The 22,764-nt window shown below is 38.3% G+C and overlaps 1 protein-coding gene and 1 long non-coding RNA gene across 2 annotated transcripts in view; both read right to left on the bottom strand.

The window, feature by feature from the left end:
* The window catches only part of CHSY1 (chondroitin sulfate synthase 1), an 84,323-nt gene that overhangs the window by 24,531 nt on the left and 37,028 nt on the right, over nt 1–22,764 (bottom strand). The gene's annotated exons all lie outside the window — the stretch shown is intronic.
* On the bottom strand, nt 7,726–15,087 carry LOC306650539. Its single transcript, XR_013760955.1, has 2 exons — nt 11,773–15,087; nt 7,726–11,671 (listed from the first exon to the last, which is right to left on the bottom strand). It is a non-coding gene; the product is annotated as an uncharacterized lncRNA (long non-coding RNA).

Below are 22,764 nucleotides of genomic sequence, written 5' to 3'. Positions count from 1 at the left end.
CTGCCACAGGCCCAAAGCAACAGGACCAAGTGACCTTGGATTGAAACCAAAATAAAGCCCTTATTAAGTTGATTATGTCAGGTATTTTGTCACAGTAATGAAAGCAAATACATACATTCATTATAAAATACTGGAAAAAGGAAAAAACACTTAAAATCCTACTCTGATTTGCAAAATAATTCATTCTGATGCAAAACAAATTATATTCCCTGTAAACTATACAGTGTATGCCTACTCATAAATATACTATGTCAGAATAATAATTCTACTTCTGACATCTTATTCTCCTGAAACTGCTAACATTACTGCTAAATAAAACCAAGCTAGGGTGGGAGGGGGTGTGGGATGGAAAGATAGTAGAATGAAACAGGGAAAAAAAAAAAAGAAAATCAAGCTGTTCTATTTATCAATCAGGATCAACCTAAGAAAGAGACATTAAAATTTATAAGCTACAAGAACAACAAAAAATTTCACAGAAGTGAAAAAACTTAAAGGCTAATGGCAAAGGAATAAGTCATGTGTCAATTAAAGACTAAAGTACAATTTCATTAACCCCTATTTGGCCAGTGTAAGTATAAATATAAAAATAAATGTATATATAAAATAAGCACATGGCTAACTGAACAGTGGAATATTCATAATCCCCATAAGGATGAGTTATACTAGAAGAAATGAAGACCTCCTTCTTCTCTTCCCAGTCTCTTAGTAGGCATTTTCTCATGCCCCATTTGTATGTATAGTTATCAGATGGACTGTGCTCATGCAAAAAATGTTGTGTGTGTGTGTGTGTGTGTGTGTGTGTGTGTGTGTGTGTGTGTGTTGGGAGAGGTTATTACTCAACACACATTCATAGGCAGAAACAGAAAAATCCAAAAGACACACATTCATGGGCAGAAACAAAAATCCAAAGAGGCAAAAAGAAATATTAACTCCATTCTTGCTGTCCGGTGATAACCCCTGTTACTACCTTAGGGTACAATTAATGTCAAAATAATTAAGAAAAGTCACAACCTTAATGTTTATGAAGTCGTATTCCATACTAACATCCACATCTAAGACAGTAAACTAGAGAACAATTAGCCAACATAAGCAAAAAAGCCATAATTTAAATGCTTTGTTTTTTTTTCTAAATGTCTTAGTCAAACATACATTATATTACATCAGTTGCATATGACCCTACCAATTCACATGAAGTACAGGCATATTCCTAGAATAAAAAATAAGCAAAACATGTTTAATTATTTTAGTCTTTGTTTTACTTCACTTCCAAGTATGTTTTCTATGCAAATATTCATGAGTCACAAATTTTGCTCTATTTTACAAAAGGTAGCATTATTCAATTTAAGATTCACTCAAATTACTGAAAAAACTGACTGTAGATTCATTACTTCCTTCTGTAGAGTTGAGGTTAAACTCTGATAACTAATGATAAGGTATTCCCATGCCCCTCAAATATGAGTCTAATCACAAATGCACACCCAAACTCAAGAATTATGGCAGGGAAAGCAAAAAGCCACATAAAAAAATGTAAAGGCGTTAATCAGGGAAGACACCAGAAGAGAAACTTTCTCATCTGAACTGACATGCAAATCTATACTGTATTTCAAGAATACTCCCAAGTTGTTGTATCTATATAGCCAGAATTTTTTCCAGGAAAAATTTAGGTCAAGTATCTAAGGATACTCCCAAATTATGGCATATATATATGTATATATATATATATAGAGAGAGAGAGAGAGAGAGAGAGAGAGAGTGTTAAATTACAAATTTATATAATATTAAATTGTAATATAGCAAACATAAAACCAAAACTACAAATAGAATATACTGATTACCAATTTCTAACAACCAAGGACTCCAGCCAATGGAAATGTTTACTGAAAGTCTAATCTGATCTAAAATAAAGAGCTTTTTAACCTAAAAGCCAATTAAACTGCATTGTGCAATTATATTTCTTAACCTTCTGACCCTGGTACATTGCCTTGTATTCAAAAGTGAAATTCAGTGACTTCATTTGCAACCTGAGAAAGAAAACTCCAGTCCACAAAAGGACAGGCTGCTTGGGATTCACCACAGGATATACACAGAATGTGACCTCATGGGATCTGTCCTCCTCCTCCTGTGGTGACAAACTGGGGCCTGACTCCAGCTCTCTGCCCTTCTGTCAAGTTAGAGGTGTGACCACTTACCCAAGTCTTTCCCAGGTATGAGTGGAATTGGGATGTCCCCCACTGTCTCTCTAGGGCTGTAGCATGAGCATGGTAACTATGTGATCCATCTCCATCAAGGACAATGCCACAAGCGATGACAGAGAAGCAAAATGGAAGAATCTTGATCCCTCAATGACTATGAAGAACACAGTCCACACTTTCCTGGAACACCTGAAACAGCTATCCTGTTACCTACTAGAGAAATTAACATGTATCTCCACGGCATTTCTCAAGTGTGTGCTGTAGCTGTTTTGACCTTCCCTAAGTCATGCAGTTATAAATTTGCTACTAAATTAAAAACAGAAGCCCAAGACCAATCTATGATTTAAATACCACCCCAGAATGACATTTCATAAAAAATGCAATAGTTACTTCTACTTTCTGAGCAGCATTTTACATATTATTTCATGTAATTATGTGCCAGCCCTAAGTATTACAGGTATTGTTCCCACTTTACAAAGGAGAAAATGAACTCTAAGAAAGCGGTTTCCTTGATAAGGAAACTGCCAATGGCTGCAGATTCAAGATTAAAACCATCATGCCCACCTAGAGGAAGGTTTGGCACTTGATGCCATAGCTCATTTAATTCAGTTACTGTCAACAGCTGCTTTTGCACTACAGGGATGAGTTAAATGGCTAGGACTGAAACCACAGACTGTAAAAATATTTACCATTTGGCCCTTTAGAGAAAAAAGCCTGCTGCTTCCTGATCTAGAGCCTTTGGACATGAGCTGACTTAGCTGAAGTGAATTGATGCAGTATCCAAAATGCAGTATCCCTCCCCAAGCAATTCACCTTCCCATCCAGAACTCAGCTTCTCCTTGCTCTTTAGCTCCCTGATGCCAAGCCACCACACAACTGGTTGTGTCTCCCTGGCACCAAAACACCTTGTTGCATTTGTCAGTACTATACCTCTGGCTTCCTACTTTTTCAATTCTAACAGAACACCTTACTTTAAAAAAATAATTTCAGATTTTAAAAAAGTTCTAGAGATTAGTCTCACAACAATGTAATGTACTTAACACTACTAAACTGTACACTTAAGAGTAGTTAAGAGGGCTGGGGTTGTAGCTCAGTGGTAGAGCACGTGCCTCACATGTGTGAGGCACTGGGTTCAACTCTCAGCACCACATAAAAATAAAGGTCTATCAACAACTAAAAATATATATATATATTAAATATAAAACTTGGTGGACTAACAATTTGGATGGACTAACTGGGTGGTGGCAAGTAGCGCGTGGCTGGAGGAAGTGGGTCACTGGAGGTATGTATTGAGATTTGTATTTTGCTCCTGGTACCTTGCTCACTCACACTCTGCTTCCCAGCTGTCATGCTGAGTAGTTCTCCATCATGCCTTTCTGCCATGGTGTTCTGCTTTAATTTGGAGTTGGCCAACTAAGAACTGAACCTCTGAAACTGTGAGCCAAATACACTTTTCTTCCTAAGTTGTTGAGGAATATTGCAGTCACAGCAATTAAAAGCTGATGAATATAGAGTGTGTATATATGTGCACACGTGTGTTGGGGGAGGGTACTGGGAACTGAACCCTTGAGAGGCTAGACAAGCACTAAGCTACATCTCCAGGCCTTTTATTTGAGATAGGATCTTGCTAAGTTGCCCAGGCTGGCCTTGAACTTGTGATCCTCCTGCCTCAGTTTCCCCAATTAGGATTATAGGTGTATACCACTACGCCAAGCTATTATGTATATTTTACCAAAATTAAAAATAAAAATTTTAAAAGGTCATTTCAAAATTAAAATTTTATGTTAGTCCTCTAAAAATTAAATAAATTTTATTTAAATTAAATGAAAAACCTGGAAGTAACACTAGAAGCAGAGAAAATGATGTATCAAGTTCTGCATGATCTTACTTTGTGGTATACATTCATCCTACTTTGGTCTTGTGCATAAAAGGCAGTTTGGAGCAACTAAAAACAGACGGTGCTCCCTAAAATAGAACCCTCAAAGACCACAAACAACCCAGTTCATTTTATCCCTGTTTCTAACTAGCATTACAGCTGCATCAGCAAATATATATATGAGTAACAAAGCTCTAGAAGCATCATTCTGAATAAGGTATAAGAAACAGAAATTCATTTCATATAATTCATTTTGCGCAACAGATATTTTGTAAATACCCACCAGTTGAGTACAGTTAAGCAATACTCTACACAACAGCACAAAATAAGTATCTATTTTTAAAATTCCACATACTCTTGATCATTCAGGCACCAAAATGACAATGTAGGTTGAATAAGACAAAATATCACTATATGTAGTCATTTCATGAGCCAGTTTACTTCTTGAATCATTTTTTAAAAAATTTATTCTTATAGGTATCAAGGTAGAACATAAGAGAAGTCTTTACACTACCAGAAAACAAAGTCACTCAGGTGTGTAGTATTACCAGACATAACATGACTGTAAATACATATGCAGAGCCTGAGAAGCTGGCAACTGCTTTGCTTCTCATAGGCTGTGTGTCCCTAAGCAAGTCTCCTGACCAAGCTTGTGTCAGTTTAGGCTAAGCAAAGATTACAATTGAGGGTGAATTATTAATGTGAATAAGATTAAGAGGGCTGTTTCAAGACTGCTCAAAGACTGTTCTGGAGTAGGACAGAAATAGGCTTTGATAAGAACACCTGGCTGCTTCCCACCTGCACACTCAGATCAGTCCAGGACCACACTTTTGGAAGTGCAGTTATTAAGTCTTCCCCATGTACCCCTTTTTGCCACCCACTGGCAAGGCTCTCAGCCCTGACCTTCCTCATTTCTCATTTAGCAACTGCAGAAATCTGCCTTCCCTGCCCCAGCCTCAGCCTCCTCTGATCCTGATCAGGTAGACTTTTGATATGGAACTCTGGCCATGTTACTTGCTTGCTGGGAATAATTTACACACAATATTCTACATAACCTCTAAGTGCCCCACCCCATTCCACCCACCTCTCCTCCCTCCACTAGGTCTGATGCTGTGGCAGCACTGTGGCTGGGCCAATGGGTTCTCCCTGGCTGTACAGCCACATCAGCTTCCCTGGGTAAGTCCTTTCTCCAAGACTCAGTGTTTCCCTGCCGCAGCCAGGGTCTGGGCACCTTCTGTCATCCGATACCCTATAGTCCCTTCCCTCCCAGGGTGTGCCAATAGGGAAATGTAGAGGAAGGAGAGGAAGAAGGGGATGAAGGAGATGAAGACAGGCATATCAAATTCCTTTAACTGTTCTTACAGATTCTCCATAAGAGGCACACAACAGCAGCATCTGGGATTCTGATACAAGTTCCTGGCAAAAAAACCTACTATACAAATATAACAAGGCTGTTAATTGGAGATGGAGTCATCTATTCCTACCCTGCTCCCCAACCTTCAATGAATATCGACATGAAGGTGCTATGGTAGGAGGTACCATCTCGAACCCTATGGATTAAGGTGGAGGTCAAAGGTAAAATAAAAAGGATACAGAAGTCAGATGCAGTGATGCACAACTATAGTCCCAGCTGCTCAGAAGGCTAAGGCAGGATGACTACTTGAGCCCAAACCAGCCTGGGCAACACAGCAAGACCCCACCAAAAAAAAAAAAAAAAAAAAAGGAGGGGGGAGTGGGGAGAGGGAGAGAGACTAATAAGAACAGGAAGCAAGTTGGTGCTCTAACTCCTTCATGTCTTTTTGCAGCTAATCTGACTCATTTGGTGGATGGACAAGTGTGGCTCTCTTCCCACAGGCTTCTGCGCAGGTGAAGAAGGTAGGCAGGAAAGCACTAAGTCAGAAGAACTAAGTTTTAGCAAGGGCTGCAGCTATGAGTCACTGGATGGACAGATGACAAGAGGTTAGGAAAACCAGCAGCAGGGAAGAAATGCAGACGGGCGTTCCCTGGCAGCTTTGGTGGCCTTAGATGGCAGGGGCTGACCCTCTCTTTTTATTCCAGCTGATGTATTCTTAAGAGAAGCCAGGCCAACCAGATGGAAAATAAGAAAAGTAAGACTGTCACCTGCCACCTTTCTTGGACTATGCCCGAGACAGAGACTGGAAACCTGCTTCTATGCCCTCCGCATGAGGGACCAGGAGTCAGAGCAACGTCAAGTCAGCAGCAAGCAAGCCAGAGAAGGGCCTGTTACACAACTGAGTAGGACAATCCTCAGACCTCCAGATATACTTCAGTTTTCAATCTGAGCTCACATAATGGGCAAAGTGCATGCTGTGAGCTTCAGCAATTCAGAGGCTGCTAATGTTGCACCAGCATCCTACCCACTGCTCCAGGGAGGGAGGAGGCAGCAGGATGTGAGAGTCAGAACAAGGCTGATGTGGAGACTGAGGGCATTTCTGATCACTGGTAGCACACACCGGTGTGAATGGGATATGAATCCAAACTAAGTTTTATTTTATTTTTTTTTAAATTTAAGGATCATTTAGGCTGGGTGTGGTGGTGCATGCCTGTAATCCCAGTGACTTAGGAAACTGAGGCAGGAGGATCGTGAGTTCAAAGCCAGCCTCAGCAACTTAGTGAGGTTCTAAGCAACTGACTGAGAACCTGTCTCTAAATCAAATATAAAAAAGAGCTGGGGATGTGGCTCTGTGGTTAAGCACCCCTGGGTTCAATCCCCAGTACCCAAAAAGAAAAAAAGAAAAAAAAAAAAGGTGGTTCACTTATAAATAATAGTTTGCATTTTAGGGATTTGGGAGGAGTGGTTAAAACTAAAGGTAAAAGACTACAAATTGAGGATAAATAATTTAAAAGGTCCTAGTAAGTGGAAATTCAGCAAGAAAAGAAGTATTGGTGAGGCAAATTGTTGTTGCATTTTGGACATCTTTTTTTTTTTTTTTTTTAAACTATCAAAAACCAGCTATGGGGGTGTTGGGTTGTGGTTCAGTGGTAGTATGCTTGCCTAGCACAAGTGAAGGCACTGGGTTCAATCCTCAGCACCACATAAAAATAAATAAATAAATAAACAAAGGAACTGCCAGGCGCAGCAGTGCATTGCATGCCTGTAATCCCAGCAGTATGGGAGGCTGAGGCAGGAGGCTTGTGAGTTCAAAGCCAGCTGTAGCAGAAACGAGGCAACTAAGCAACTCAGTGAGGCCCTGTCTCTAAATAAAATACAAAATAGGCCTGGGGATGTTGCTCAGTGGTCAAGTGTCCCCAAGTTCAATCCCCAGGACCAAATAAAAGCAAAAAAAAAAAAAAAAGCTATAATTTTTGGGGAAAATGCCATGTTCTCTGGGCTTTATAGGGATGTAGACTTTGATTCACTATATATCCTTAAATTAACTTCTACACTGACACATAAAAACATTAAAAATTGTACATATTTATGGAGTATCATGTGATCTTTTTATACATGTATGCACTGTATGTTTAAACCAGGTTAAACATATCTATCTCCTCAAATATTTTGCTTCTTTGTGGTAAACACATTCAAAATTCTTTCTTCTAAGCTTTTTGAGATTCCATATGTTTAAAAATTCATTATCACTACTATAAAAGATCATTTATTTCTTGAATAAAATTACAAGCACTGCATTAGTCTTTTTTTTTTGGGGGGGGGGGTGATTTTTAATATAACAAAATACCCAAGGCTGGGTACTTATAAAGACGTTTATTTATCTCATAGGTTTGGAGTTTAAAGGACCAAACACCATAGCACTGGCTCTACCAAGGGCCCATGGTTGCATTACCTCATGGAAGGCGGCACCACATGGTGGGAGCACATTCAAAAGTGGGATCAAAATCACACTATAAGACAGGAAGTCAGGGCAGGGGAAAAGCCCAGTCTTGCAACCTTCCACTAGGTCCTGCCATCTCTCAACACCGCACTAGCAACAAAAAGCTTACAATGTATGACACACTTAAACCATATTCAAACCATAGCAAGCACTTGTTAGTATATAAAAATTAAGATGTGACAACTGGATTCAGTAACAGCATTTTCAAGTAAACAAAACAAGATAACTACAGATCAATTTTATTAATGATTGTTAACCCCTAAAACCAAGCCTTTTCTTTTTTGGTACTAGGGATTGAACCAGGGGCATGTAACCGAGCTTTCAAGTAGAATATGCTGGGTTCCAGATGCCAAAAGGCCCCAAAATAAGGGGAAAGCAGACACAGAACATATAACAGCTAAACATGCACTCAGGACACACTCAGCAGACTCTGTCCCCAATCTCAACAGGTCATGTACCGTCTCCCTTTTGGCAACCCAGTCCAAAGGTTGTCCAAAGGTTGCATGTATGAATGACATAGAACAGAGAGACACTGTTCAACTTCAATATAATGGCTTCTCAGGTTTATAGTCACTTGTAAAGAAAGTAATTACCAAAAGCCCAAGAATAAAGCTGCTCAGTATAAAAACTGCCATCTAGAAGAGTTGTGAATACCAGCACTTGATAATACCACAGTAATGAATTCAGGTAAAACCTAACATTAGTGGATGATGGTTAGAGGAGGAATAGGATACCTCAAGTTCTTGAAGTATTGCCCTGTAAGATGTTTATTAATTACAAAGGTAAAAAAAATAGTCGTCTTACAGTGAAGAAACCTGGCAAGTAATCAGGATTAACATTACCCATACAGATACCACTGAAATCATGAACTCCTGATGTGATGGGCTAAGAAGGATATAACTCATCACTTGGTCTAGGGGAAACTGAGACAAGAGATAAATCTAAACTGAGGGACACTCTGCAAAATAATTCAAGGTCACAGACAGCAAAAACAAGGGCAAGGTTTAGAATACTAAAGAGACATACCAACTAAACACTGCATGAGATCCTGAACTGAACCCTGGAAAAACGGGAGGCTTGTTTGATTGTTGTTGGTGGTGGTGGTGGTGTTTTTATGAAAGCATTATTGGGATAACTGATGAAGTACAAGTAATATCTGTACAAATATATCAATGTTAACTTCCTGATTTTGATTACTGCACTGTTTACGTAAGTGAATGTCTTTGTTCTTATGAAAACATACTGAAGCTGGGCATAGTGGCACACACCTATAATCCTAGCAGCTTGGGAGGCTGAGGCAGGAGTATCACAAATTCAAAGCCAGGCTCAGTAACTGAATGAAACCCAGTCCCTATATAAATAAAGGGCTGGATGTAGCTCATTGGCTAAGCACTCCTGGGTTCAATCCTTGGTACCAAAAAGAAAAAAGAAAAAAGAAAGGAGGGAAGGAAGAAAAAAAACACACTGAACACACTGAAGTATTCAAGGGCAAAAATATGCACCATACCTGAAACTTAGTCTCACATAGTTCAGGAAAAAACACAGAGAAAAGGATAAACCCAATGTGGTGTCAACAATCAGGACATCTGGGTAAAGAATTTAGGGGAATTATTTTCGGTTAAGTTTAAAGTTATTTCAAAATTTTAAAAATTTACCAAAAGATGGACTAGTTAAAAATGATCATCTGGAGAAGTTACAAATACTGTCACTGGGAAAATATCATGGTAATTTTTTTTGTAATATTGCATATTCTATCCACCAACAAATCATGAAATATGGCAAGAGACTTCTTAAAAGCTCTTAGACAATTCAAAGAGATTTTCAGAAATATAAAAAAGTCATTTTTTATTTGTAATCTGTTTTATTAAGCCTAAAGCTTCAATATTTCTTTGGATTTTTTTAACATAATCATCATGGTAATACCTCATTATATGCTTTGAGGTTTCCTGGACAAAAGCCTGTTACTATTTCTGACCCTAATTCATCCTTTTTGCTCAATGTGCTGCAGGCATAACAACAATTTATTATAACCAATAATTTACAGTTCCTCCTAGTCACTAAATTACCACCATATGCATGGATGATTCAGAGGGTGGGGGGGGAACTAGCATATTTACTAAAACCAACCTACTCATCAGTTATTTAAGGAAAAACCTGGTCTATATATTTCCCCTTTAATATAAACACATTACTTATCAAGCTGCATAGATTATACAAAGCTTCCAAACAAGGAGAAAGAAAAAATATACAGCTCTAATAAAGTCTTATAGCTTCTTGTTGAAAGATTCATACTCAAACTTGAAGGGTACTATGATAACAAAACTATAACGAGTCTAACATTTCTGTCAATGACTATCATCGTTAGCATTCTAACATTTAAACATGCAAATATACACACTTGTTCTGCTCAAGGTAAAAACTTTAATTTGGGAAATAGTCTAATAATTTTCTGTAACTCCCATGCTCTTAATATGGTGTTATTTTCTATTTCAAGTATTAATAGCTAGTAAAATGTTCCATCTTGAAAATAATAATAATTTTATATGTATCACATAATACTCACACTACTAAATGAGAAGTTTTATTTCAAACATGAACCCACATCTGTCCACTTTCTCTCTCCCTAGGGTAGCCTCAGAGCCAGGAGAGATGATTTAGGAAATAGAATGGCAGTCACACAGACAAGGATGGCCCACTTGCCAGGATGTGACATTAGACAGACAAGGGAACATGTAATAGGTCTCCAATGAGCAGGAGGACCAATTTCCAGGTTTGTTTCTCAAGAGGCAATGATCCATTCAAGGAAGCAGCTCAGCCACTGAGACTGAGGTAGAGGATAGGATGCCTCACAACACTGCAGAAGCAGTTCCTCCTCAGCTAGTACAGCAGCCAGCAGGACTGCTGGAGATGGTCTGCTACGCAAGGTGGTCACAACTGAGGCTGTTTCCTGTGTAAATGCTTTGGAAGGAAGCATTGTGAAAGATGACAAAATACAAATAACACTTCAGAAAATAAATGAACACTCATCAAATTATGCACTGAAAGAATATGGTGTTTTGGGGAAAGTCAGTAAACTAAGGAATCTAAGAAGCTCAAAAAGGCCAGCAATGTTAGACACATGAATAAACTGGCTGCAGAAAAGAAACAAACCAGACTTCATCAACTGTGAGAGAACACATCATTTCCTCTCACTCTCTTTCTTTTTCCCCAAAACAGAAGTATCCCTGATAGCAGAGGAGAGTGAATATTCCCATGGTTTAGGGCACAGTCTAAAGCAGTCCTCCAATAAATATTAAAGTTCTTTTCTTGTTTTTAGTCTTAAAAATTCACACAAATCTGCATGATACTCTATGATACCATGTGTATTTCATTATAAAAATGTCTTTCTCTCCACCAAACATCAGATAAAAAACATTCTAGGAACTTGGGCCATGTTTATCTGCTGGCTACTTTACACCGGCATAGCTGCACTCTGGGGAAGACTGGTTCCAAATTAAAATTTTATTTAAGAGAAACCAACTAAACCACTACACCACACCAAACTAAACCAAAGAGAACCAAAGGAAACAAATTATACCTAAAAGGGAACATCCTAACAAGGTATCTGAAACAAATCTTGTGTAACATATTTCCCAGAAAAAGTCCACTCCTGACAAATGTATTTTATATTAACACAGCATTTACAATAAAAAAATAAAAAGAAACTACTCACTATCTAAAATGGGAATAAAAGACTTATCTTCTAGGGGCTGGGGATATAGCACAGTGGGTAGAGTGCTTGCCTTGCAAGCATAAGGCCCTGGGTTCAATCCCCAGCACTGCGAAAAAAAAAAAGACTTATCTTCTATACTACATTTCTGGAAATTAGGAAGAAAAAAAATCTTTGGCTGAAAGATTTTGTACACCCATACAAACCTTCAGAATGGTAAGAATTAGTATCACCAAATGCTTCTCAACTAACAACAGTAGTTAGTATTTTAAAAATCACTCATTTGAATTTTCAGAGTACAGCTCATGATGACAGCTGGCTAGCTAAACCAATAGAGAACTTCACATAGCATGGAACATCAAGTTAGCAGAACATTTTCCTTAAAACCCAAGGTACCTTTACCATATTCTCCATAAAAGTTTATTTGTCAAACATTAAATGCCTCATATATTAACCTCAAAGAGGAATACCAAAATGATCAAGATAACACCCAATCTACTAGGAAAAAGACAAAGTTGAATGTCTGACACAAAGAAACATCCAAGAAAATAGATCTTCAAAGAATACACTTTCCAAATAGAAATACTGGGCTGGCGTTGTGGCTCAGTGGCAGAGCACTGCCTAGCCTGAGAATCAAGCACTGGGCTTGATTCTCAGCACCACATATAAATAAATAAAATAAAGGTACACTGACAAATTGACAACTAAAAAAATTTTTTTAAATAGAAATATTTTATTTTCTGAAACTTACCTATAGGTGTTCAGAAAACTTAAAATGAGGGCTACACTGACATGTGCCAGAGTCAGGTATCACCTGGGATTAGGTAACTAAAATTAAAAGCCTATTTCAAGGAGTATGAGATGTAGCTCAGTGGTACAGCATGTGCTTAGCATGTGCAAGGCCCTGGGTTTGATCTCCAGTGTGTACACACACACACACACACACAGCCTATATCAAGACAGATTCAGGCTTTTTGCCCAACCACCCCCAGCTTTTCTTAAGTAAAAAGAAACTTGTGGGCTGCTAATGCAGGAAGAAAGATAATAAGTTCGAGGCCAGTCTGGGGCAATTTAATGAGACTGTTTCAAAAAATATATATGTATATAAAGGGAGACTGGGGATGCAGCTCAGTGGTAAAATGCTCCTGGGTTGAATCCCCAATACCAAAAATAAACAAAAAACAACCCTCAAAAGGCACTAGTGGGATCAATCAAGGTTGAGGGAGATAGGCACAGGAAGCCCAGCAGTGGGTATCAGAGCCCAGAATGAGAAAGGCTTCTATGGAGGCTAGGAGTGACAGTGCTGATTGAGTCAAGACAGGACAGCACCAGTGGAAGAAATGTGGCAGCAACAGGAGATTGCTCACATACAGTAGACATTGAGGCACTAAGTAAATCTCTGAAGATGATGGGAGCTGGTTTCTCAACTGTCCAAGAAAGGAGTTACAAATGTGGAAAGAAAGAACAAGAACCCTTTGGTGGTGAGATGGAAATCTGGGGTATTAGTGTGGACTTATGGGGATACACACACACTTTTCCTAGTTCAATCCACTGAAGAGGCCTGAAAACAGAAATAACCCAACAGCAGTGAGCATACTTAGGACTAGATCTTGGCTTCTCAATATTTTCCACTATAAGAAATAAGGGTCTTAGAAAAATTGGGACAGGAAAACATAAGAGTATAGAACATCTTATTGTACCAGAAAGCAAGAAATTGCTCAGATAATATAGAGTTATATCATAAAGACACAGAACCCTCAAGAAAGGACTGGACAATCTGGGATATTTAAACAGGAAAATATAATAACAGCAAGAGATTATAACCCACTGAACAAAATAGGAATACATAAGTCTATATTCATACAAACACATTCAAGAGGAACAAACTTCACTTTCAACTAATAACAGAAGGAATGACTGGATTATAAAAATACCACTTAGCAAACATCACAATATTAATTTTTTCAGCCAAGAAACATAAATGACTGCTAAAACCATATGTGTGTGTCTGATGAAGATCAGAATATCTGCATAGTCTCAAAGTAGCTCTCCACAAGGATGCTTATTAATTATGAGAGTAACTTTACAATGGAGAAACCTGGCAGACATCACAAATAGCAAAATCATGAACTGCTAAAATTCAAGAAGACAGTGCCATTTTAATAATATTTCTGCATAAAATGTACACTGTGTATCAATTCATAAGAAAATAATAAACAAATCCAAACTAATTAACATTCCATCCGTCTATAGTCTCCAAATGTGTCAAGATCATAAAACTCAAGTCTGAAGACATATTTCGGATTGAAAGTGACTAAAGAGACATAAACAGCACTTAAAACTTAATTTTAATAAAATTTCAACTTATATACAGATTTGTAGAAAAATAATAAAGAGCTATCTCCCCGTATTTCATGGGGCTTTTCAAATTTTATATAAAAAGGGTTAAATTTAGACTGGAATTATACAAGTTCAGTGTTCCATGGGAGGGAAACTGTTAAACAAAAATAACAAATACAAGGTCAGTAGCTAAGCAACAATAAGACACGTTTGCATGAAGTCAACAAATGAGAAGAAAAGGCAGTAAAACTGAATCTTTCTATACTTTCTATGTTTAATTCCCAAGGTAAGTTATAATCAAATCAGTAACTGCTCCAATTGCTAAGTATTATCTCAGAACACACACTCGGGACTCTCTTCAGTTTATTGATAGGAGATGACAGATATGGGTGTAACATTATCAATGTTAAAAACAAATCTATTGACATGTTATTCATCTGCCCTTGAGGACAACTTAAATAGCAAGTACAACAAAGAAAATATAAAAGTGCCCTAAACTTTGCAATTAAGACCCATTAAGATTAGTCTTACAAGTTAGTATTGTCAAAATACTCTCAAAGTAATTGTCATCATCTAATGCCATTCATTCTTTTTTTGGGGGGGTGGGGGTGGGGGTAGGGAAATGCTGGGGATAGAACCCAGGGCCTTGTACTTGTAAGGTAAGCATTCTACCAACTGAACTATATCCTCGGCCCTAACACCATTATTTCTCTTCCCACCTACTGCTAACCCTCATAACACTTTGAGTATCAGGTTGGGGTTGTGGCTCAGTGGTAGAGCACTTGCTTAGCACATGTGAGGCACTGGGTTCAATCCTCAGCACTACATAAAAATAAATAAAACAAAGGTATTAGTTGGGCATGGTGGCGCATGCCTGTAATCCTAGCAGCTTGGGAAGCTAAGGCAGGAGGATCAAGAGTTCAATGCCAGCCTCAGCAAAAGTTAGGCACTAAGCAACTTGCTGAGATTCTGTCTCTAAACAAAATACAAAAAAGGGCTGGGGATGTGGCTTAGTGGTCAAGTTTCCCTGAGTTCAATCTCCCACACCCCACCCCCAGCCCCAAAATAATAAAAAGGTACTATGTCCATCTACAACTAAGAAAATTTTTTAAAAATTATAATCAATCAATTCCCAGGACCGTTAAAAAAAAAATTATATATATATATATATTTTTAAGATGACTGCAAGGGGCTGGGGATGTAGCCCTTAACACATGCACATGTGTGATGCCCTGGTCCAATCCCCAGTACACACACCACACATACACACACACAAAAAAAAACAAAACAAAAAAACAAGAAGGAGAATGGAGGAAGGAGAGGAAAACTATCTTTAGAACAGAAATGAAACAGAAATAGACCAACTCATAAAGATGAGGCAAGTCTGAAATAACTCAGTCCCTGTTGGGGGTAAGATAACCTGTTCCTATATTCATTATCAAAAGCAAATTAATGTTCTCACTGAAACACAAAAATTACATCCAAAGACTAGCCAATTTTTATACACAATGCTTGCAATTTAGTCAAGAGTTACTAGTCATGCCAGTGTAAGACCCATAAATGACTGAAAACTGGGTGGAGAGGGCAGACACAAGAAATCCATACTTGTCAGATTTAGACTTTAACATAAAGTGATTAACGTGTTCAAGAAATAGGTGAAAAGGTGGAGAATTTCAGCAGAGAACATTAAGCTACTAAAAATACCAAATGGAAAATCCAAAACTAAAAATGTACTGCTAAAATGCAAATAAAACACAAGAGATTTAATAGCAGACTAACTACAACTGAAACAGAAGAACATAAATATGATATTAAGGAAAAAAACTGTAAACTCAATAGTGAACTCTAGGTAATAAAAGGTATATTGAAATACTTGGAGGAAACATGTACCAAAGGTTTCAATTTACCTTCAAACACATCAAAAAATAAGATGGATAAACATACACATAATAAAGGAAGTATAATAAAGCAGAATCTAAGTGTGTATATATAAGCATTTACTGAAAATATATTTCAGCTTTGATGGAAATTTTGCAAAAATTTTTGAAAAAAATGAAAGTGAAATTAATTTTCCTAACAAACAAAAACAATTCACCAACAGAAGACCTGCCTAACAGAAATTTGAAACAGTTAATTCTTCTGAAAGGAAGAAAAGAATCCCAGATGGAAGAACAGAGATGCATGAAGGAATATGGAATAAGAGAAAGGGTAACTACAAATATAAATCTAAATAGAAATTAATTGCATGAAACAGTAATAAAGATGTATTGCAGGATAAACACACATGACAACAGCCCAAATGGTAGGAGTAAAATGGCGTTGCAATGTTCTAAAATCCTTGCATTTCCTGGAAAATGAGATTTACAGTCTTTGATAAGTCAAAATGGCATGACATAATCTGTACTAGTTACACACTAAATAAATGGCAGAGAAGAAAAAATAAATAAAAAGTAATCCAAAAGAAAGTAAGGGAGGGAAAGAGATTTAGAAGATGTGGACTAATAAAACACAAGTAGTAAAAATGATATATTTAAACTCATGTGTCAGTTATTATATTACGACTAAACAAACAATACTTTAAAACTATTCCTGCAGGTGTGGCTGTGCATGCCTATAATCCCAGTGGCTCTCAAGGCTGAGGAAGGAAGATTGCAAGTTCAAAGCCATCCTCAGCAACTCAGGGAGGCCCTCAGTAACTTACTGAGACCCTGTTGGAAATAAAAAATAAAAAGGGCTGGGGATGTGGTTTAGTAGAAAGTGCTTTCTTAGCAATCACTGGGTTTAATCCCTAGTACTGCACAAAATGAAACAAAACCACACCATACACACAAACAAAAAACTATTCCCAAACAGAAAAATATTACAAAACGTGTCAAAATACAAAATGGAAAGTCCTAGGTTTACTAGATTTATCCATACAACAGCTCACATAAAGATCTAAAACAAAATGGTATAATGAAAACAGTGCCCTACATTAAAAAAAAAGAAAAAAAAAATCCCTATTCCAAAATACAACAGCTAGAGAAAATATGTCTCTGATAGATCAGATAATGAAGCAAAGCAAACTTCCATGCCAATAAAGATTTACTAGGTTCCTACTATAGTTGGTGATTTCCTAAGATTGGTATTTTACAAACACCAATGTGGTTAGGAGGGACAGTAAAACATGCTGGGTACACACATCAGGTATGTGTGTGTGCACACTCAGCCCTCATGACTCCATTTGCCCACCTCAGGCTCAACTTACTTTTATTGAAGATGCAGCAACTCCATGTTACTGGACACAACACAGCACATCTCACCTACCCACTGCCCTCCCCCAACACACACCAAACACATTCTTATCGTGGCCTGTGCAAAATTCAAAAACACTTATTTCACTACAGATTCTATCACAAAAGTACTTACATGCCTTTCTGTAGGAAGGCAATGACTAAAGCAAGATCTCACCCCACAAGTATTTTGTTTCCATCTGCCATCTTAAAAGAAAATAATGGATTTTTTAAAATTGGGTACCATGTATTTTAATAGATGTTTATAAGCTTTGACATATGAATGACGTGTAAAGACCTGAAAACACCAAATATAGCCTACAAGTCACAGCGATTAAAACCTTTAAACTTTTCTAGGGCACACAATCAATATGAGCTTACAATGTCAGAAAGATCAAACTTAAGTTTGAAAGGTCACAAAAAAATGAAGTATACAAAGTTTACTAGAAACTATGCTCTTTATGACACAGAATCTTCTATAATTTCAAAATACATAAAAAGTAAATTCTCCCTGTTACTTTTTATAATCAAAATAATTTTCAACAACAAACAAACTTGAGTATTCTTACACTAGCAATCTCATTACATGCCTCTGAGTCACTACTATTTGGCCTTGGACTTGTTTCTTACCCCTTATATGTGAGCTTGTAGATGGTCACATTACAGGGACCTTCATCCTATGATGACCTTGGCTCTGTTTCCTCATTTCCTGGTATATCTGTGCTGTAGTCATCCTCCACAAGGCTCTGGGTAGCAGTTGCCCCACACATGGAACTGTCCCTGCCACCCTGACTTTGGTTTCCTGTGAGACCCTGTTCCTAGCCCTGTTACTACTTCTCACTGAAATGTATGCTTGTATATGGTCTTACTGATCTTTGATCCTCTTTGACTACCTTGAATGTTTTTAATCTATATTTGCTTGTATTGTTTCTATTTTATGACAGTAAAAATATACTCTCAAAAACATTCATTCTTTGCAAGAATACATTTAATTAAACCATCAATATTTTATTTACCTGTGAAGAGAAGGGACTGGAATATGAAGCAAAAATAGTCCCTGCTGGGGCAAAATGTCCAAATTAAAGCAAGCCGGTGAAATAACATCCACAGGCTCTGCTGTTTAACTGCCCTCAATTTAAGCAACTTTCACTATTTGCCTGGGCTCTTCTCAGTAGACCCCACTGTTGCCACCTGAACCTTTTAACCTCTTCCTCAACCTTTCAGGCACCAGTTTCAGACCGTGTTCCTCACCCTCTGGCCCTGGGGTGTCGTGCTCATATGCTCAGATTCTGTACTTGTCCATCATGTGATCACCACAGTTGTAACTAAGAAATAATTACCTTGCACAGGACAAAATTCCACAAGGGCAGAGACCTGTTATTATCCCCCCTGGCTCCTCCAGTGAAGTATAGTGTAGGTACATAATTATTTGTTGAGGTTGATTTTGAAGAGTATTGAAGGATCACAGAAATGTGTATATATATAGACATATATATATACACACCCACATATCTAAAGATACACATAGTTATATTTATGTGTGTATATATACATAGATACATATAATATGCAGCACAAGCACATACATGTTCTTTCTTTCTTAATGAGACAATGGCAAGGATAGGTATGTTTACCTCATCTTAATGCCCGTGCCACACAGCACCATTATCACACAGTAAGCACTTAATTAAATTTACCTGTTGACAACAACTCCAAGTGGATCAAGGACCTAGGCATTAGTCAGAGACACTGTGCCTACTAGAAGAAAAATTAGGCCCAAATCTCCATCATGTTGGCTTAGGAACTGAATTTTTCAACAAGACTCCTAAAGCGTAAGAAGTAAAAATCAGAGATCAATAAATGGGATGGTATTAAACTAAAAAGCTGCTTCACAGCGAAGAAAATAATGAAGAACGTGAAGAGCGATTCCTAACGAATGTGAGAATATCTTTGCTGCCTGCACCTCAGATACAACATTAATCTCCCGGATACATAAAGAACTCAAAAAACTCAACACCAAAAACACAAATAACCCAATCAATAAATGGGCAAAGAAAATTAACAGACACGTCAATAGAAGAAATATGAATGGTCAACAAATACATGAAAAAATATTCAACATCACTAGCAATTAGAGAAATGCAAATTAAAACTACATTGAGATTTCATTTCACTCCAATCAGAAAGGCAATTATCAAGGATACAAGTAACAATAAATGTCAAGAATGTGAGGAAAAAGGTACACTCATCCACTGATGATGGGACTGCAGATTGGAGCAACCACTCTGGAAAGTAGTATGGTGATTCCTCAGAAAACTTGGAATGGAACCACCATTTGACCCGGTTATACCACTCCTTGGATATTCCCAAAGGACTTAAAATCAGCATACTACAGTGATGCAGCCACATCAATGTGTACAGCAGCCCAATTCACAACAGCTAAGCTATGGAACCAACCTAGGTGCCTCTTCAACGGATGAATGGATAAAGAAAATGTGGTACATATACACAATGGAATACTACTCAGCCGTAAACAGAAATGAAATGAGCCAATCCCCAAAACCCAAAGACCGAATGTTCTCTCTGATATGCAGATGCTGACTCACAATTAGGTGTGTGGGGAGGGAGAGGGGGAGGTTCACTCAATTGGGCAAGTGGGAGTAGGGGGAAGGGAGAGGGGAATGGGAAAGACAGTAGAATGAATTGAACATAACTTTCCTATGTTCATATATGAATACATAACAAGTACAGCTCCACATCATATACAACCATAAAAACGGGAAGTTATGCTCCATGTATATATAATGGTCAAAATACACTCTACTGTCATGTTTAAAAAGAACAAATAAATTTTTTTTTTTAAATTTACCTGTTTAACAACAAATGAATGAACAATTCATGTACGTCACTTCAAAACCCTTTGGCTTGTTAATAATCATGTAGGTATTAAATATGGAATGCAATCATCTATAAGCTGTTCAGACTTGTCTTTAAAACTTTTGCCATTCAGGATAAGCACTCTGTATTAATATTCTAGATGCTTAAGGCGCATAAGCAACCATAAAATAGGAGGGAAAATTCAAACCCAAACCCAAAGATCAGTTCAACAATTTTCCACATCCTCATAGAGTTAGGCAAAAACATGTTGAGCTTAATATTATTAAGATACAAAAAATGAAAAGAGCCACTTGCCTGAATTATAAACAAAGATATAGAATCTAATAAAAGCCCCTCAGCCTGGGTTTTTAAATAAGGCATTAAAATCTCTTCTTAAAACAAAGTGCTGCTATGTAACTATTAGAATAGCTCAAATCCAAAACACTGACAACGTCCACTGCTGGAGAGCATGAAAATCAGCTGGAACTCTCATTCACTGCTACTAGGAATGCACAACAGTACAGTCACAGCGTAAGACAGTTTCTAGTCTCCAAGCTAAACACTGTCTTAGCTAAACTCCACAATCAACACTCATACCTACTCAGATATTTGTGATTTAAAAACACATCCACATGAAAAATGTTTGAAAGAGCTTTATTCATAACTGCCGGAAACAGGAAACAACCAAGATATCCTTCAGCAGCTGAATAAACAAACTATTGTACACATCCCTATCATGGAATATTATTTAGCTATAAAAAAGTAATGTGATATCAAGCTACAGGAAGGCATGGGTGACTCTAAATGCTAAGTGAAAGAAACCAGTCTGAAAAAGCTGCATAATATATGGTTCCAATTATGACTCTAGAAAAGGCAAAACTATGGAGTCAGTAAAAAGAAGAATGGTTGCTAAGGTCTCCAAAACGGGGCAGGGGTGAGGAACACTGAATAGGTGAGTATAGATACTTTCCAGTGAAACTATTCTGTACAAAAATTAATGGAGTCGGGTGCAGTGGCCTGTAATCTGTGGCTCGGGAGCCTGAGGCAAGAGAATCATGAGTTCGAAGCCGGCCTGAGCACTGAGTGAGGTCCTCAACAACTCAGTGAAGACCCTGTCTCTAAATAAAATATAAAAAAAGGACTTGGGATGTGGCTTAGTGGTTAAGAACCCATGGGTTCAATCCCTGGTTTAAAAAAAAAAAAAAAAAAAGTTAACAATGGATACATGACAATGCATTTCTCAAAACCCACAAAACTTTATAGCACAAAAGCAAACTTTAAGGTACACAAACTTTTTTTAAAAAATCATTTAGGAGGTCAGGGGATCCCAGGATAGAATGCAGACTGTGACAAAACAACCTCAATGTATTGCCTATGTATACAACACCCTCGCTAAAGAGGGCAGGGTAGAAGGTTGCTAAGTCACCTGGGAAATGAGCAGAGACCTCAAAACTAAAGGCAACTGAAACTACACATAGGCACTGTACTCTAGTTGATGAAGTTGTTTCCCGTAAGGATACATGAAAACAATTCCAAAACCACAAAGCATGAATACTGGATTGAAGAATTAAGTAAATGGGTAGCAGATGATGAAAGCCAGGCTTCTTACTGCTAGGGTGGGAAGTTGGCAATTAAGAAAAGAGAGAAGACTAGAATGATTCACCTGGTAAAGATCAGATTTGGAGACCACATCATGTTTTCACCTTAAAATAAATACAGATGGACATATACTATTATGATTTGGATATAAGGTGTTCCCCAAAAGCTCCTGGGTTAATGCAAGAGGTGAATGATCAGATGACAAGAGACGACCTAATCACTGGATGAATCCATTTGATGGATTAATAATTTGGATACATCTCTGGGTGGTAACTACAGGCCAGTGGGCATGGCTACAGGAAGTAGGTCACTGGGGACCATGCCCTTGGGGACTATATCTTGTTCCCCTGGCGCCTCCTCCTCTTTCTGCTTCCCAGTCACCATGAGTTGAGTCAAAATAAAATGTCCTCCTCTAAGTTGTCCTGGTCACAGAAGTCTGCCAGCATATTGACTACTTTTTGAGTGCAGATTGCTCACTGACTGGCGCCTATCATCTGCCATTTGCCTGCCTCTTGCGTGTCCATCACCTGCCTTTCACCTACCCATCACTCACCACCCGAGATTCACCTGCCAATTGTCTGCCGGTAGCCAACAGACAGACGGCAAACCACCAGTGGATCGCCAGCTGCCTGCTGTTGCCTGGAAGTCCACTGTCATAGAACCTGCAGGTTTGGTTACATGTGGCTGCCATCATTTTAAGACAATAGCCAGGACCTGTAGGACCCCTGGCCAGACTGACTGAGCCCTGTCTCCAGGACCCCTCGGCCCCACCAACCACTCCCTGACTCCAGGACCCCTGGACCAACTGACCATGCCCCACCACCAGGACCCCCAGACTGCCTTACCACACCCCACCTCCAGGACCCCTCAACCAGACTAACCACACCCCCCCTCCAGGACCCCCAGCCGACCATGCCCACACCCCAAGCAACAGCTCCCCATTTGCCAACACATTTGGAAGCCAGAGCGGCCATCTTGGATTATCTTGGAAGTGGTAGCTCCCATCTTTAGGTGGGGCAAATCCTATCCTGAGACACCTGCTGGA

The sequence above is a fragment of the Sciurus vulgaris genome, assembly GCF_902686455.1.
Source record: "Sciurus vulgaris genome assembly, chromosome: 2".
NCBI lineage: Eukaryota > Metazoa > Chordata > Mammalia > Rodentia > Sciuridae > Sciurus > Sciurus vulgaris.
This window is presented reverse-complemented; position numbering and strand designations above follow the sequence as displayed.